Source organism: Pseudophryne corroboree, chromosome 2 (assembly GCF_028390025.1).
Source record: "Pseudophryne corroboree isolate aPseCor3 chromosome 2, aPseCor3.hap2, whole genome shotgun sequence".
NCBI lineage: Eukaryota > Metazoa > Chordata > Amphibia > Anura > Myobatrachidae > Pseudophryne > Pseudophryne corroboree.
In genome coordinates, this window is record NC_086445.1 from 419,876,471 (window position 1) to 419,895,436 (window position 18,966).

Below are 18,966 nucleotides of genomic sequence, written 5' to 3' on the forward strand. Positions count from 1 at the left end.
AGGCCCTTTGGTGAGATCAGAATTAAGAAAAATTGAGCTAAACCCAATAATTAGGAATTCTTCTTTGCTGACTATGGGGGATATTCAATTAGTGCCAAGTTTTTTCATCCAGCAACAGCACAACATTTATTTATTTTGTTATTAAAGTGAGGAAAAACTATTTTGCACAAATTTGCAAAATAGCATCAATTCCAAAGAAACATTTGACGTGTATTTTACAAGTGTGATGCACATGTGTTCTATGATGCATGCACCGCAGGGGACACCAGGAGGATCTGAATGGATCCTTCTGAGTGCAAAACTTGACAAGAAGCCCACCTACTGGGTAACTCCATCTAAACAGGCATTGCCCACTGGGTCCAAGCTCTAGAATGTATCACATTCTGGAGCTTAGTGCATATATAAAAAGCAGCCAAACCTCCAAAAAATTTATTTTGATGTATCCCGCCAACAGAGATATAATCTGTCTAGTACAGTGGTTCTCAAACTGTGTGCCGTGGCACTCTGGGGTGCCGCGAGGCTCTTACAGTGGTACCTCCAGTTGGTGCTCAATAGTGGTGCAAGTAGAAAAAATGTCTTATAGGTACGCTAAAAAAATGGATGTGACCAAATGCCACATGGGGTGTGGCCAATGAAAATGGGGGCATGATACACATATGGGGGGAAGGGCAGATACACATGTGACCCCAATAGTGCCAGATACACGTTACCCCACAGTGCCAGATATACATTGCCCCACAGTGCCAGATATACATTGCCCCACAGTGCCAGATACACATTGCCTCACTGTGTCAGATACACAAATGCCCCCAGAGTGCCAGATATACATTGCCTCACAGTGCCAGATACACATTGCCCCACAGTGCCAGATACACAAATGCCCCCGGTGCCAGGTATACATGACCCCCCCCCCCTTCCACTGCAGCTCACCGCCGCTGCTGTCCTGTGTGTGTGTGAGGGGAGGAGAGCGCAGCCTGCGCCTCTCCTGCCCCTCAGTCTCCTGCGGCGGTGCGGGTGTCTTCCTTCAATTCAGCGCTGATCCGTGAGCCAATCAAAGCTTGCAGTCCACCAGCCTTGGCTGCCGGTCCCCGAGCTCTGATTGGCTCACGGGCTGGCGCTGAATTGAAGGAAGACACTGAGGGGAAGTAGAGGCGAACGCTGCGCTCTCCTCCCCTCGCAGCAGCGGTGGTGAGCAGCGGAGGGAGGGAGCGGCGAGGAGCGACGGCCCGTCGGCGGTGGGTATGGCGTACCCACGGCTAAATTACTAAGGGTACGCCGTATCCACCCGTACCCGTCCACTTGCACCGCTGGTGCTCGAGTACCAAATCAAATTATTTATGGAAAAGTGATAGGCAAAACCAGTGCTAATGGGTGCCAATCATAAAACGTTGACAAACAGATGTACAACTGTACACCACCACATAACTGAACTAAGGACGACAGGTAGGCACAATTTACTTAATTTTTTTTTCAATATATATCAATAATAAACTTTTATCCTAGGGGTGCCATGAAAAAAATGCTGATTCTCTAGGGTTCCGTGATTCAAGAAAGTTTGGGAACCACTGGTCTAGTATATATTTTATTTTTTTACCAAGAACTTAAATATTTATACTTTTATATGTCTGTGTTTTTTTCTCAGTGTTATTTTTTTCTGTAAATGTTGAAGAAACAACAAAATATGCTTTTGCAATGATATGGGAGTAAATACATAAAGAGCATTATAAAACAGTGTACATAAAGTGGATTACAAGTAGGGAGTATAACATCAACGGAAATTACAGCAATAGATTAAAGATCTGGAACATTGTAGCAAAGACTTTGAGGTCTGGCATAGTTAAAACATTTTCTGTTAAACCAAATGATACAGACTTTAAGAAACAAGAGTTGCTTCCTGGAAAAGAACATCTAAATTATTTTTTTTGGGAATAGCTGAATCTCTTAAATAGATTATGCTCATTTTAAATTTAAAATCAAGAGCAAATGACACTTGTCTAAACAGAAAGAGAAAATGTGCAGAAAAGAAAGCATAGAAATCTCCGGATTGTGTCACCAAGCATGGGGACCAGGGAGGTGCTGGGGGCGGCTATAATACTCTGAGAAAACTGTCCCTTGGGCAAGGCTTCGATAACGCGATTTAGCTGCAAATCACTTCATCGGGTCACCCTTGGACCTCTCACATGTGCTCTGTTGTGGGCAGCCAAAGAAAGGTGCCTGCCTTTCCGGGGGGCTGGGATTGGCACTCGATTTTTGGGAGACTCCCCGCCTTTCCAGGACGGTAGGCAAGTCTGATCTTTAACCATCAAAATTCTGTTCTCATGTAATTGATTGGACAGTCGTGCCAGACAATAAGAACATTGGCCGATATGTGAGGGCAACAAATGACAAATAAAAGATGTCTTTTACAATTTGTTCTCTCATGTGGTTCTGTACAATGGGCCTAATTTACATTTCTATGCAAACCTGTTGGTTTGATTACAAATATAGTGTTTGGGGGACTGCGCAGACACAAGACCCATTCTGCGCTTGTTCAAAACAGACCTTGTAATGCTGCTTGTTGCCCCTGTCAGCCACTGCATGATAAACTTCCTTGCGGCTGTGCAATTACCTACAAATATGAATCAGGTCCTATCTGACCTACTACTTAGGTGAACAAATTGCCCATGCAGACTCTGATTCAGCAACATTGCTGAGCAAATGTATTGTCGCCAGGGTTACAGGCTTTATTCCATTTCCTGCAATATCTATTTAAAAAATTACATTTGACAAAACACCCATTTATTTCACATCAAAATGTCAGTCATTTTTTGATTTGGCAAATAATACTGTAAATTGCCAAGATCCAGAAAGGGCCAGTGGAATATGTCACCATTTGATGAGTTCCATATATGTACCCATTGTATGCATTGCATAAGATACAAATTGACATTATATTCTAAAATGGATAATTAATTACTGTTTAAACCATTATGTGCCTAATAGTTATAGATGTGTATACGATCTCTTTCCCCCCCCCCCCCATTTATTTACCCTTATGGAGCATAAGTCATAATAGTAATAAAGCAATGTGTTGACTAGCAGAAGTGACCTTTCTAAGGCCTACATCTGAAGCCCGGTAGGAGATATGCCTTGGGTCATGTTTAACATTCTAATGTGGGTGCAATGAAGCACATTAACATCTGCAAGTCACACCATCCATGCCTGTTCTCATATATTAACATGCTGTTCAAACTGGTTAACCTTTATCTGCATGCTTCCAACAAGTTAATGGTTATTAATCAGAGAAAGGTGTGACTGGTGTCTCAGTGAAAGATGAATGAGGGCACCATACAATAACTATTTCGGTTGCCTCTAGCCACATTAATAACATACACTTAGATGCACAGCTTTAATGAATACCTGAAATTTAGGTCAAAAGATAAAATAACATTTACAAACCATAGCAAATAGAAAAGGAGGAACTTTCTCACATAATAATTGAACATTAACAATAAAAACTTACAAAACATGATTGGAATACAGGGTTCTTACATCCCAGTATTGTCAACTTATCTCCTTCTGTTAAACTGTCATCACTAAGGGGTTGAGTTATCCAACTTTCTAAAGAGGACAAATGGAGGTGTTGACCATAGCAACCAATCAAATTCTAGCTATCATATATTTAGTGTATTCTATAAAATGATAGCTAAAAATAGATTGGTTGCCATTGGGAACACATCCATCTGCCTCTTTAAAGGTTTGACAAATATCCCCCTAAAAAACATAAGCTACAAGCAGCAGCAGCAGCAGCAGCAGCAGATTTAATGGGATGAGGGCCCTGAGGCTCATGCTCCCTTGTCATTTGCTGGATATTTTTTTTATAGCTTCTGCTTAATATGACTAGTCCCAGGAGACTTCAGGCAACCCCATCCCTACAATTCATCCCATTTGTCCTCCTCTGCAGCTGACTCAGGACCTTCCAATAAGCCCAGGCCAGGGAATCACTACCCACCCCTCTGCTTGGCACCAGTGATAAGACTAGATAGGAGAATAAGTGTACTGTGATCACTTCCTTTCTGAGCATTGAGCATCTGCAGTAGATAGGAGTAGGTATGGCCATTGAAAGATCCATCATTGATGGTCAATGTTTGTCATCAGCATTTTACATTGATGGCAGGAAACCATTGGTGGCAATCCATAGATGGTTTGCACCATCAATAGACCTCATAAACACAGCACACGCAGCAACTCTCACATAGTAGGAGGTGGCAGCCAATCTAAGAAGAGGGTGGTGATATGTAGTTTGAATGGGGGGCAGAGCTAAGCTCTATTAACCTGTGATGAGGGTAGAAAACAAAACATTGCCACCTTCCGTCATCAATGGTAGAGAACATCAGTGGTTGCTAACCATCAATGGTGTGCACAGAGCTGCAGCAGAAGACTTCTTCAGCCACACAGCACAGAGGTAAGATGATGACACAGCTATGGAGGGGGCAGTGAGAGTCATGGAAGGGACAATGAGACATATAGAGGAAGGGGGCAGTGAGAAAGATATGGAAGGAGGCAGCAGTGAGATATAAGTAGGGAAGTGGCAGTAAAAATAGTTTAGAGGTATTAGGCAGTGAGAGATATGGAGGGGGCAGTGAGACAGATATGGAGGGTGGGGGCATATATAGGGTTAAAGATTGAGGGGGGCAGAAAGAAAGCTATACAGGGGTCAGTGAGATAGATTGGAGGGGAGATGCAGTGAAAAAGACATGGAAGTACAGTGAGAGATATTGAGAGATTATGCAATAAGAGTGACTTTATGTTGGTTGGCAGTTGCAGATTTGGGAGGGGGGGGAGCAATTATCTGTTTTCAAGACATGCCCATAATTTTCCTGGATTCAGACAGACACCAGCAGAACTTAGAGCACCAGCTGGAATCTGCAGCAAGTTGTCAAGGATGGCTGTGCAGGTAGGACATAACTTGGACTTGGTTATTGTACAGGTTGAGTCTCCCACATCCAAAATGCTTGGTACCAGAAGTGTTTTGGATTCCCGATATTAGCCTTAAGGTCATTTTATACAATATTTTTAAGAATTTTGGGACCGAAACAAAGTTTATGTACTGTTCGTTGAACCATTAGAAAGCAAAGGTGTCACTACTGTATCTCAATCATGCTCAAAATATTTTGGGTTACAGAATATTTTGGAAATAAGATTATTTTGATGTGGGAGACTAAACCTTTGCTTTATGTTGTTGCATAATGTTCTGGCATTTTAGTTTTTATTGTTGGGCCTCATTGACAAAAGAAGAGGCTATAATGTCCATTCATTCACACCTTTCACACAGCAATGGGACCCTATATTCACAGTGGCCACTGCCTCTAACACAGGTGTGCCCCCATCATGGTGTCCCCTCTTGGTGTCCCTCCTGTCATTTCTTTCTGGATTCGCCATTGTATCCAAGCCAATAACGTAGAGCTGCTGGCCACTGTCATACTTAAATGGTGAGAATGAATTTAGGGGGCTTTGTTGTTGAGATGGCTCTGAAGAAAGTTTCCCAGGGAGAGTAAACATGTACTTATTTACTAATAGCTTTTGCCCATGGCTTCGCTCATGTGGATGTCTTTTCTTTGCTTAGCAGAACTGATTTTACAAAGACAGTAGTGACAATCCATTGTTACTTAACCGAACACCTAAAGGTTGCAATTAACATGACCAGCAAATCTATGATATATATCAACTCGCATCGAGCGTAACCATAGCCTGTAGTATTTGTCTTGGTGCTCCATCTACTGGATTGATGTGTAAACTAAAGCTTCATGAGTCAAGATAACCTGCTTGATTAGTGATTGATATATAGTCAGATTTTCATGTATCTCGTCTATCGCTCTATCTATCTATCTATCTATCTATCAATCTATCTATCAATCTATCGATCGATCTATCTATCTGTCTTTATATATTCATACATATAAAATGCTTTGTGTTCGGGGTGTGCAATATATGTAAATAATTATATACGTATAGTCATTTTGGACTTTTCCTTTGCTACTCCTTTCCCTATCACATTGAGATCATACATACCTCAGTTTCTTTCTAGGTCACTAAGCTAAACAATAGTATAAATGCGATCCAAATTCATCCAGTAGTTTTTGTGTGCTGCTAGAATGAATAGACAGACAAAGATTCCTAGCTTTTTTTCATCTCCATAGTTCGTAAACAATCCCTAGACATATATATTTTTTTTAAATACTATGTACAGACATAACCCTTACAGTTTTATTATATGTATAGATTAGTCCTTGGGTTGTCTGCTCTTTGATGTCACGCACTCTCAGTTTCTCTGGTCAGCAGCTGATTGAAGGTATAAACTTTTCATGCCATTTCATCAATGAACTTCAGTTTGTGTGGCCTCTGTGCAATGTTCCTAGGATGATTGCCCTCTAATTTCCTACATTATAAGACTTGCTGTTTTAAATCTTTTGATGAGCAGTTCCACAGATGGGGAACAGTTTGCTGCTGTGTAGAGTGTGAGGACCATGATTTACTGTCATGCTAACTTAGCTCTTAATAAAGAGCACTCTTCTTGTGAGTACAACCACACGAGAGAGCTTAATTTTCCATTTCTTACACTTTATAAATACCGTTGCCCTATTCAATCTTTTACAGATCTGCTTTATTAAAATCATATTAAATATCAAATGGTAGTTGATATTGGAATCCTTAAGTACAATGAGCCATTATAGCTGCACTCCTGAGAATGTGGTATAGTTACTGATTAATTTCTCTATGCACTGTGTTGTCGTATGCGCTGTATTAATGAAAACTTCACATTGCAAAAAGAAATATGTATATTATAACGTTTCACTGTAACACATTGTTGAATTGTAAAATATATTAAATCTATTATTAAAATTGTCTAAATGTCAGAATAACATTTACAGCTAGAATCCCTCCATATTTCTCCAGTCCCCCGTTGCATCGGTAGTAGGAGGTAACAATGGATATCTAAGCTATACAGTGGCAAACGCAGGATTTCTAGAGGGGGGTTTCCAAATGCAATCCACAATCTCCCACTCTGCGGAACATTGGAGCAAGGTCGGGAGTCTGGGGAAGCAGTAGAAGAACCGAGTAATGACCATGGACATTAATGTACGCATTGGTCTTTTTATACACCGGATACTGTATGGAATATAGTATTAATAATAAACTATAGATGGTCTATAGTATAAGCTGCATCAAACATTCAAATAATATAAATAAGTGGCCAAGAAAAGGTTAAACATATCATAATAAATAAATAAGTAAACAAACATAATAGAACCAGTACTTCACTTTCTAACACATTCTCCCACCTCATGGTAAGGCTCCTGTATCTTGTTCATGACAGCTGCTCTCTGGTCCAGTGCACTGATTGTAGAAGAAGCTGCTACCACTGGGCAAGTGCAGAATCTCTGCTGTAGTATGGGGGTAATTCCAAGTTGATCGCAGCAGGAATTTAGTTAGCAATTGGGCAAAACCATGTGCACTGCAGGGGAGGCAGATTTAACATGTGCAGAGAGAGTTAGATTTGTGTGGGTTATTTTATTTCTGTGCAGGGTAAATACTGGCTGCTTTATTTTTATACTGCAAATTAGATTGCAGATTGAACACACCACACCCAAATCTAACTCTCTCTGCACATGTTAAATCTGCCTCCCCTGCTGTGCACATGGTTTTGCCCAATTGCTAACTAAGGCCCTCATTCCGAGTTGATCGGTCGCAAGGCGAATTTAGCAGAGTTACACACGCTAAGCCGCCGCCTACTGGGAGTGAATCTTAGCTTCTTAAAATTGCGACCGATGTATTCGCAATATTGCGATTACTAACTACTTAGCAGTTTCAGAGTAGCTTCAGACTTACTCTGCCTGTGCGATCAGTTCAGTGCTTGTCGTTCCTGGTTGACGTCACAAACACACCCAGCGTTCGCCCAGGCACTCCCACCGTTTCTCCGGCCACTCCTGCGTTTTTTCCGGAAACGGTAGCGTTTTCAGCCACACGCCCCTGAAACGCCGTGTTTCCGCCCAGTAACACCCATTTCCTGTCAATCACATTACGATCGCCGGAGCGATGAAAAAGCCGTGAGTAAAATTACTTTCTACATAGCAAAGTTACTTGGCGCAGTCGCAGTGCGAACATTGCGCATGCGTACTAAGCGGATTTTCATTGCGATGCGATGAAAAATACCGAGCGAACAACTCGGAATGAGGGCCTAAATTCCTGCTGCTCAAACAGGATTTACACAACTGCGCCTACTTGCAAAATAAATTGTCAGTATAAGTGAAAGAACCACGGAATAATATGTAGTATGAAAAATACTGACGTTTATTTGTATATAAATAATATAGGGTCAAAATTTGCTTTTACCCAAATGTATGAAAAAAATGATAGTGATAATCATGAAGTTGGGCAAAGAATGATGATAAAAAAAAAAAAAAAAAAAAAATATAATATAAAAAAAGAAAATGAAAAATATAAAGTGGAAATGAAAAAATTAGAAAAAATATGTCTAAGTCCCAAAATGTCTGGTGTGAGCAGAGTGTGGCGTCCCACCTCTTTTCCACCTTATTGTCGTTTTTTACTATCCGGTATCACAGTATAGATTGATATTTCTGGATTAGCAGGAATGTTGAATTCCACAGTTAGTCACAGTATCGCTGTGGGGTACCCCAATCCGGACAGTGGTGGGATGAGGTGATCAGGGTGAAGGTAAAATTAAATATCCCCGGACTCCCCGCTAACCTCCTCCGTCCTGTGCAGCAGGAGACGTCCGCAAACACAGACGTCTGCCAGTGTTCAAAACCGGAGGGACGCGGTCATGCCTCTGGGGGGAAGGTATCGACGACTTCTGGACCCACAAGGGGACTGTCCGCCGTGAACCTTCCCTCCTACGGGGTGTATTACCTTTTCTCCTGCGCTCGATCCCGTCACACACTTCCACTCCTTTCTTCTGTCTTCTCTCAGCCTGACGATCGGTGCTCCGACTTCAGGTCTGTGTCCTCTCGGCCGTGCGGCTCCGTTTCTCCTCCACAGTGTCTCTTGCGAATCAGTTTGTTCCGTCAAGATATATTTCAAAATACTGTTGTTTTCTATAGATGATATGGAGAGTGGTGATGCAATGCTCAGTTCCTTCTCCAACGCGTATCGACCCGTTTGGGTCTTCCTCAGAAACCAAAGAAAAACAACTAATAATGTATATAACAAAATAAAATAAAATAGAATAAAATAAACATCTTGTATAATCTTCTTATGTTGATTCTGCAAATAATAAGTTTTAATACTAGAAATAAAAAAACTCTTTTTCTTCGTTTGTTTTAGAAATGATCATTATTAGTTGTTTTTCTTTGGTTTTGCACACAGCCACAAATAGCAATCATCGTTTTCTTATACAAGCCTGTTTAACTATGTGACAAATCCAAACACACATTGTATCCATTTAGCTTATACAGAGGTAGTATGGACACACCCCTTTTTGGGATGATACAATCAAGTATGGGTATAAAAAGCCCTCAACTAAGATGGTGAATAAGGACTCCCTGAGGAAGACCCAAACGGGTCGATACGCGTTGGAGAAGGAACTGAGCATTGCATCACCACTCTCCATATCATCTATAGAAAACAACAGTATTTTGAAATATATCTGGACGGAACAAACTGATTCGCAAGAGACACTGTGGAGGAGAAACGGAGCCGCACGGCCGAGAGGACACAGACCTGAGAGCGGAGCACCGATCGTCAGGCTGAGAGAAGACAGAAGAAAGGAGTGGAAGTGTGTGACGGGATCGAGCGCAGGAGAAAAGGTAATACACCCCGTAGGAGGGAAGGTTCACGGCGGACAGTCCCCTTGTGGGTCCAGAAGTCGTCGATACCTTCCCCCCAGAGGCATGACCGCGTCCCTCCGGTTTTGAACACTGGCAGACGTCTGTGTTTGCGGACATCTCCTGCTGCACAGGACGGAGGAGGTTAGCGGGGAGTCCGGGGATATTTAATTTTACCTTCACCCTGATCACCTCATCCCACCACTGTCCAGATTGGGGTACCCCACAGCGATACTGTGACTAACTGTGGAATTCAACATTCCTGCTAATCCAGAAATATCAATCTATACTGTGATACCGGATAGTAAAAAACGACAATAAGGTGGAAAAGAGGTGGGACGCCACACTCTGCTCACACCAGACATTTTGGGACTTAGACATATTTTTTCTAATTTTTTCATTTCCACTTTATATTTTTCATTTTCTTTTTTTATATTATATATTTTTTTTTTATTTTTTTTATTTATCATCATTCTTTGCCCAACTTCATGATTATCACTATCATTTTTTTCATACATTTGGGTAAAAGCAAATTTTGACCCTATATTATTTATATACAAATAAACGTCAGTATTTTTCATACTACATATTATTCCGTGGTTCTTTCACTTATACTGACAATTTATTTTGCAAGTAGGCGCAGTTGTGTAAATCCTGTTTGAACTTTAAATACTGGAGGTTTCTGGGTTTAACCTCTCACACGTACTGCTGCCACCCCAGTATTACTTATATAAGTAGAGCGTTGGTCACATTTACAAAGAAATAAATTCCTGCTGCGATCAACTTGGAATTACCCCCTATGACCCTTAAACTGCATGATGTAGCAGTAGCTCTAGTAATCGTATTATGGGCCTAATTCTGAGTTGATCGCAGCAGCAAATATTTTAGCAGTTGGGCAAAACCATGTGCACTGCAGGGGGGACAGATATAACATGTGCAGAGAGAGTTAGATTTGGGTGGGGTGTGAAATCTAAATTGCAGTGTAAAAATAAAGCAGCCAGTATTTTCCCTGCACATAAACAAAATAACCCACCTAAATCTAACTCTTTGTGCAAATGTTATGTCTGCCACACCTGCAGTGCACATGGTGTGGCCCAATTGCTAACAAACTTGCTGCTGCGATCAACTCAGAATTACCCCCCATGTTTTATTGCTATTGTTGTCATAATTTGAGCCATTTGCCAAGAGGAGGAAGGGCAATCAGAAACCTGCACTGCATTTGCTTATGCTAAACCAAATACAAATTGTACTCTGCAGCTGCATTTCATGTTTTGTGAATAGGATATTGGGGGTTATTCAGGTTGCATCGCTAATCAATGCGACTGCAATAACACTGGTGGCGGCACTGCGCACACGCAGGTCCCATCCTACAGTTATTTGGTCGCATTAACTGCAAACGCCTCTGCCTGATTGACAGGCAGCGGCATTCATGGGGCGGATGCGGGGCAGAGACCAAGTGTTTTTAAGGTGGCGTTGGGGAAATAGGGGCATTTTCAGGGTGGCTGCATGTTGTCACACGCAGCCGCTCCAATCTAAAAAATGGTGGCAGAACTCCTGCCATTGCAGCCATGCTGTGCTGGCAGGAGGCATCCACAATTTCTGCGGCCAAGCTGTAATTACAGCGTGATCGCAGTGGGTGGGCGGTGGGTATCATGCTGGGCGGCCTTGCACTGCGATGGGCGGCTCCTAGCATGCGAAAAAAGGAAATTCAGATTCTGCTAAAAAGCAGAATCTGCAATTTTTACTGAATAGGGTCCATATTACTCAGCTACTGCAAAGTTGTAGAAGTGCAGAAATGAAGAACAAAACAGCATTTTCTACTTCCAATACAATGGATATACAGAGAAAGGTGGCAATATGATGGATGCAACTTTTGATAACCCGTAGCAAAAGCCAAATTGCTTTAGAATGGCCTAAATCCCAGACATCAATCACAGCAGATCAACAATCTGTGAAATTATTTGAAAATTGCTATTCACCAGAATTGCACAGATGAAAATGCAAAAATTGTAGTGTAAAGTCATGTAAAGGTGGAAGATCTTTTCTAGAATCAGGGCCAACGCTGCCATTAGGCAGTTGCCTAGGATGCCAGTAGTGGGGCGCCTAATAAATGAGTGGCATATCGATTTTAATACTCCCAGGGTGACAACACATGCAGCCCCAGCTCCGCATGTGATGGTGAACTAACAATAGATTCTTACATGTGAATCTGCTGGCATCTGCTCCTTCATGTCAGTGTTACTCCTAGTTATCACCAAGGCTTACATCAGATCTGCCCAGAAAAAAACAGCTGTCATGTGCACCCTTCAAGTATTAAATCCTTTTGGAAGGAAATAAAATGTGAAAAGAGGTGAAATGGCTTTATAGCTACTGTATCCACTAATATCTATTGTATGTGTTCTTGAATGATTAAAAGAAGAAGAAAAAAACAGTACCATGGCTGTCCCCCACCTAAACAAAAATACTGCAGATGAAGGATTTAACATTCTACATGACCTCAAGTCAGGTAGTATTAGGTGGGGAGTGTGGGCCAGGTGGTTAGGTAATAGGAAGGGGAATTCCTTCTCTTACATTCCAGACACATCACCCAGTGTGCATGCGTCATCTCGCATGATGGTACCCAGTGGTGTCACCATGGGGGCGCAGCAGCACTGGGTAACACCATCTGAGGGGGTGACACCAAAATAGCAGAGCTATTTTTTGTGTCACCAAGCAGCCAGGTAACCGGGGGGATGTAGTTAAAATTCCACCAGATGGGAACCCGGCGGTCAAAATACAGATGCCAGAATCCCGAACGGCGGTATAATGCCAGCATCAATATCCCAACGGTGCTCAGGATCCCGGCGTCAAAATACAGATACCTGGAATCCCGAATGTTCTTTTAGCGGGAAATGCTTGCTACCTGCCGTGGAGCGTGGGAGGTTAGGTTTATGCATTTGAAGGGGGGTTAGGGTGCATGGACAGGAACGTGATGGTTAGGTACTGGGGAGGGAGGGTTAGGCTTAGGCACTTACAGGGGGAGGTTAGGCACCAAGCGGAGTGAGTTAGGGTTAGATATAGGCAGCGAGGAGGGGAGGGTAAGTATTAGGCACCACCGGGGAGGGTTGATGTTAGGCACCCACATGGGAGGGTTATGGTAGGCGTAGGGGTCAGGGGAGGTTTAGGATACTTTCTGGGGGGGAAGTCGGGATTCTGATGGATGGGATGCCGCTGACGGTATGCTGGCCGCCGGTCATAAAGGCCAGGGCACAGAGGCAGTGGTCAGGAGTAATAATACTAACATGCAGACCATGAGTTTGACCAACAGCGTAGCCATCTAGCCAACTGTTAATCAAAATGCTGCCATGATTTTTATGTGAAGGCCTGGAGCTGGAACTCCATCTGTCCTCTTGTTATTCTGGCACTGACATTATCTCTGCCTGGTCCAAAACCTGGAAGTAAATAGCCATAACAGCTACTTACCAGAGTATCTGTCCTAGCTACATCATATTAATACATTCCTGTGGATTGAATTGCACTAAGTTCATGATCGGCCTCGATAAATTGACGAAACTGATGAGAGGTAAAAAGAGAGAAGAGTCGGGAAATCAAATTCAAGACAAAATCTAGTAAACAATAAACATGGATATAACAAGATATAATAAATAAGTTGTAAGTAGTTTTACTTTTAAAGATTAAATATCCACCGCATGAGAATATAACAGATGTGGTTTCAGAATGAAATAGTGAAAAATACACAACATTCCCATCTGTGATATATAAATAATAAATCCCCAGACGTTGCTAGAGCAGGATATTGCACAATACACCCGTTACATTTCTTCTCCACAGTTCAGTTTCTCATCAATGATCAGCACTCCAACAAACCATCCTGCTTGTTGTCACTGCTTTTAACTAGAGATGAGCGGGTTCGGTTTCTCTGAATCCGAACCCGCACGAACTTCATGTTTTTTTTCACGGGTCCGAGCGACTCGGATCTTCCCGCCTTGCTCGGTTAACCCGAGCGCGCCCGAACGTCATCATGACGCTGTCGGATTCTCGCGAGACTCGGATTCTATATAAGGAGCCGCGCGTCGCCGCCATTTTCACACGTGCATTGAGATTGATAGGGAGAGGACGTGGCTGGCGTCCTCTCCATTTAGATTAGGAGAGAGAGAGAGAGATTGACCTGAGGCTGATACTGTAGAAGAGAGTGCAGAGTTTAGTGACTGACCACAGTGACCACCAGCAGTGCAGTTGTTTTATTTAATATATCCGTTCTCTGCCTGAAAAAAACGGTACACACAGTGACTCAGTCACATACCATATCTGTGTGCACTGCTCAGCCCAGTGTGCTGCATGCCTGCATCATCTATGTATATATTATATATCTGACTGTGCTCAGCTCACACAGCTTATAATTGTGGGGGAGACTGGGGAGCACTGCAGTGCCAGTTATAGGTTATAGCAGGAGCCAGGAGTACAAGACAGTCACATACCATATCTGTGTGCACTGCTCAGCCCAGTGTGCTGCATCATCTATGTATATATTATATATCTGACTGTGCTCAGCTCACACAGCTTATAATTGTGGGGGAGACTGGGGAGCACTGCAGTGCCAGTTATAGGTTATAGCAGGAGCCAGGAGTACATATTATATTAAAATTAAACAGTGCACACTTTTGCTGCAGGAGTGCCACTGCCAGTGTGACTGACCAGTGACCTGACCACACTGACCACCAGTATAGTTAGTAGTATACTATATTGTGATTGCCTGAAAAAGTTAAACACTCGTCGTGTGACTTCACTTGTGTGGTGTTTTTTTTTTTATTCTATAAAAAACTCATTCTGCTGACAGACAGTGTCCAGCAGGTCCGTCATTATATAATATATATACCTGTCCGGCTGCAGTAGTGATATATATATATTTTTTATATCATTATTTATCATCCAGTCGCAGCAGACACAGTACGGTAGTTCACGGCTGTAGCTACCTCTGTGTCGGCACTCGGCAGTCCATCCATAATTGTATACCACCTACCCGTGGTTTTTTTTTCTTTCTTCTTTATACATACATACTACTACATCTCTTTATCAACCAGTCTATATTAGCAGCAGACACAGTACAGTACGGTAGTTCACGGCTGTGGCTACCTCTGTGTCGGCACTCGGCAGTCCGTCCATAATTGTATACCACCTAACCGTGGTTTTTTTTTCTTTCTTCTTTATACATACATACTACGACATCTCTTTATCAACCAGTCTATATTAGCAGCAGACACAGTACAGTATGGTAGTTCACGGCTGTGGCTACCTCTGTGTCGGCACTCGGCAGTCCGTCCATAATTGTATACCACCTAACCGTGGTTTTTTTTTCTTTCTTCTTCATACATACATACTACGACATCTCTTTATCAACCAGTCTATATTAGCAGCAGACACAGTACAGTACGGTAGTTCACGGCTGTGGCTACCTCTGTGTCGGCACTCGGCAGTCCGTCCATAATTGTATACCACCTAACCGTGGTTTTTTTTTCTTTCTTCTTTATACATACATACTACTACATCTCTTTATCAACCAGTCTATATTAGCAGCAGACACAGTACAGTACGGTAGTTCACGGCTGTGGCTACCTCTGTGTCGGCACTCGGCAGTCCGTCCATAATTGTATACCACCTAACCGTGGTTTTTTTTTCTTTCTTCTTCATACATACATACTACGACATCTCTTTATCAACCAGTCTATATTAGCAGCAGACACAGTACAGTACGGTAGTTCACGGCTGTGGCTACCTCTGTGTCGGCACTCGGCAGTCCGTCCATAATTGTATACCACCTACCCGTGGTTTTTTTTTCTTTCTTCTTCATACATACATACTACTACATCTCTTTATCAACCAGTCTATATTAGCAGCAGACACAGTACAGTACGGTAGTTCACGGCTGTGGCTACCTCTGTGTCGGTACTCGGCAGTCCGTCCATAATTGTATACCACCTACCCGTGGTTTTTTTTCTTTCTTCTTCATACATACATACTACGACATCTCTTTATCAACCAGTCTATATTAGCAGCAGACACAGTACGGTAGTTCACGGCTGTAGCTACCTCTGTGTCGGCACTCGGCAGTCCGTCCATAATTGTATACTAGTATCCATCCATCTCCATTGTTTACCTGAGGTGCCTTTTAGTTGTGCCTATTAAAATATGGAGAACAAAAATGTTGAGGTTCCAAAATTAGGGAAAGATCAAGATCCACTTCCACCTCGTGCTGAAGCTGCTGCCACTAGTCATGGCCGAGACGATGAAATGCCAGCAACGTCGTCTGCCAAGGCCGATGCCCAATGTCATAGTACAGAGCATGTCAAATCCAAAACACCAAATATCAGTAAAAAAAGGACTCCAAAACCTAAAATAAAATTGTCGGAGGAGAAGCGTAAACTTGCCAATATGCCATTTACCACACGGAGTGGCAAGGAACGGCTGAGGCCCTGGCCTATGTTCATGGCTAGTGGTTCAGCTTCACATGAGGATGGAGGCACTCAGCCTCTCGCTAGAAAAATGAAAAGACTCAAGCTGGCAAAAGCAGTAGCACCGCAAAGAACTGTGCGTTCTTCGAAATCCCAAATCCACAAGGAGAGTCCAATTGTGTCGGTTGCGATGCCTGACCTTCCCAACACTGGACGTGAAGAGCATGCGCCTTCAACCATTTGCACGCCCCCTGCAAGTGCTGGAAGGAGCACCCGCAGTCCAGTTCCTGATAGTCAGATTGAAGATGTCAGTGTTGAAGTACACCAGGATGAGGAGGATATGGGTGTTGCTGGCGCTGGGGAGGAAATTGACCAGGAGGATTCTGATGGTGAGGTGGTTTGTTTAAGTCAGGCACCCGGGGAGACACCTGTTGTCCGTGGGAGGAATATGGCCGTTGACATGCCTGGTGAAAATACCAAAAAAATCAGCTCTTCGGTGTGGAACTATTTCAACAGAAATGCGGACAACAGGTGTCAAGCCGTGTGTTCCCTTTGTCAAGCTGTAATAAGTAGGGGTAAGGACGTTAACCACCTCGGAACATCCTCCCTTATACATCACCTGCAGCGCATTCATAATAAGTCAGTGACAAGTTCAAAAACTTTGGGTGACAGCGGAAGCAGTCCACTGACCAGTAAATCCCTTCCTCTTGTAACCAAGCTCACGCAAACCACCCCACCAACTCCCTCAGTGTCAATTTCCTCCTTCCCCAGGAATGCCAATAGTCCTGCAGGCCATGTCACTGGCAATTCTGACGAGTCCTCTCCTGCCTGGGATTCCTCCGATGCATCCTTGCGTGTAACGCCTACTGCTGCTGGCGCTGCTGTTGTTGCTGCTGGGAGTCGATGGTCATCCCAGAGGGGAAGTCGTAAGCCCACTTGTACTACTTCCAGTAAGCAATTGACTGTTCAACAGTCCTTTGCGAGGAAGATGAAATATCACAGCAGTCATCCTGCTGCAAAGCGGATAACTGAGGCCTTGACAACTATGTTGGTGTTAGACGTGCGTCCGGTATCCGCCGTTAGTTCACAGGGAACTAGACAATTTATTGAGGCAGTGTGCCCCCGTTACCAAATACCATCTAGGTTCCACTTCTCTAGGCAGGCGATACCGAGAATGTACACGGACCTCAGAAAAAGACTCACCAGTGTCCTAAAAAATGCAGTTGTACCCAATGTCCACTTAACCACGGACATGTGGACAAGTGGAGCAGGGCAGGGTCAGGACTATATGACTGTGACAGCCCACTGGGTAGATGTATGGACTCCCGCCGCAAGAACAGCAGCGGCGGCACCAGTAGCAGCATCTCGCAAACGCCAACTCTTTCCTAGGCAGGCTACGCTTTGTATCACCGGTTTCCAGAATACGCACACAGCTGAAAACCTCTTACGGCAACTGAGGAAGATCATCGCGGAATGGCTTACCCCAATTGGACTCTCCTGTGGATTTGTGGCATCGGACAACGCCAGCAATATTGTGTGTGCATTAAATATGGGCAAATTCCAGCACGTCCCATGTTTTGCACATACCTTGAATTTGGTGGTGCAGAATTATTTAAAAAACGACAGGGGCGTGCAAGAGATGCTGTCGGTGGCCAGAAAAATTGCGGGACACTTTCGGCGTACAGGCACCACGTACAGAAGACTGGAGCACCACCAAAAACTACTGAACCTGCCCTGCCATCATCTGAAGCAAGAAGTGGTAACGAGGTGGAATTCAACCCTCTATATGCTTCAGAGGTTGGAGGAGCAGCAAAAGGCCATTCAAGCCTATACAATTGAGCACGATATAGGAGGTGGAATGCACCTGTCTCAAGCGCAGTGGAGAATGATTTCAACGTTGTGCAAGGTTCTGATGCCCTTTGAACTTGCCACACGTGAAGTCAGTTCAGACACTGCCAGCCTGAGTCAGGTCATTCCCCTCATCAGGCTTTTGCAGAAGAAGCTGGAGACATTGAAGGAGGAGCTAACACGGAGCGATTCCGCTAGGCATGTGGGACTTGTGGATGGAGCCCTTAATTCGCTTAACAAGGATTCACGGGTGGTCAATCTGTTGAAATCAGAGCACTACATTTTGGCCACCGTGCTCGATCCTAGATTTAAAGCCTACCTTGGATCTCTCTTTCCGGCAGACACAAGTCTGCTGGGGTTGAAAGACCTGCTGGTGAGAAAATTGTCAAGTCAAGCGGAACGCGACCTGTCAACATCTCCTCCTTCACATTCTCCCGCAACTGGGGGTGCGAGGAAAAGGCTCAGAATTCCGAGCCCACCCGCTGGCGGTGATGCAGGGCAGTCTGGAGCGACTGCTGATGCTGACATCTGGTCCGGACTGAAGGACCTGACAACGATTACGGACATGTCGTCTACTGTCACTGCATATGATTCTCTCACCATTGAAAGAATGGTGGAGGATTATATGAGTGACCGCATCCAAGTAGGCACGTCACACAGTCCATACTTATACTGGCAGGAAAAAGAGGCAATTTGGAGGCCATTGCACAAACTGGCTTTATTCTACCTAAGTTGCCCTCCCACAAGTGTGTACTCCGAAAGAGTGTTTAGTGCCGCCGCTCACCTTGTCAGCAATCGGCGTACGAGGTTAAATCCAGAAAATGTGGAGAAGATGATGTTCATTA